Here is a 309-nt window from a genome sequence, read left to right on the forward strand (position 1 = left end):
CCAAGCTCTGGGGGCAGCGGCAGTCACGTGGCTCTCGAGGGCGGTGCTCCCGGCTTTTTAGATGGAGTTCACGCTAATCCCCGAAGGCTTTCTGGAGGAGGTGGGACGGTTGGTGGTGGTTGGTTGTGGTTCTCTCTGAACAGTGAGGATGCACTTAGCCCTCTAGGAACCAGCTAGATCCCTAGGTGAGCTTTTTGCCGGGGAGCAAGCCCAGGGGGTTGGGCCGGGTTGGGGTAAGGACCTGGGGAGCTGGACTGGCGAGGTCAACCTGAGGCTTGGGTCGTCTGACCTGCCCTTGTGCTTTCATGG

This window comes from Myotis lucifugus, unplaced genomic scaffold (assembly GCF_000147115.1).
Source record: "Myotis lucifugus unplaced genomic scaffold, Myoluc2.0 scaffold_1, whole genome shotgun sequence".
Lineage (NCBI taxonomy): Eukaryota > Metazoa > Chordata > Mammalia > Chiroptera > Vespertilionidae > Myotis > Myotis lucifugus.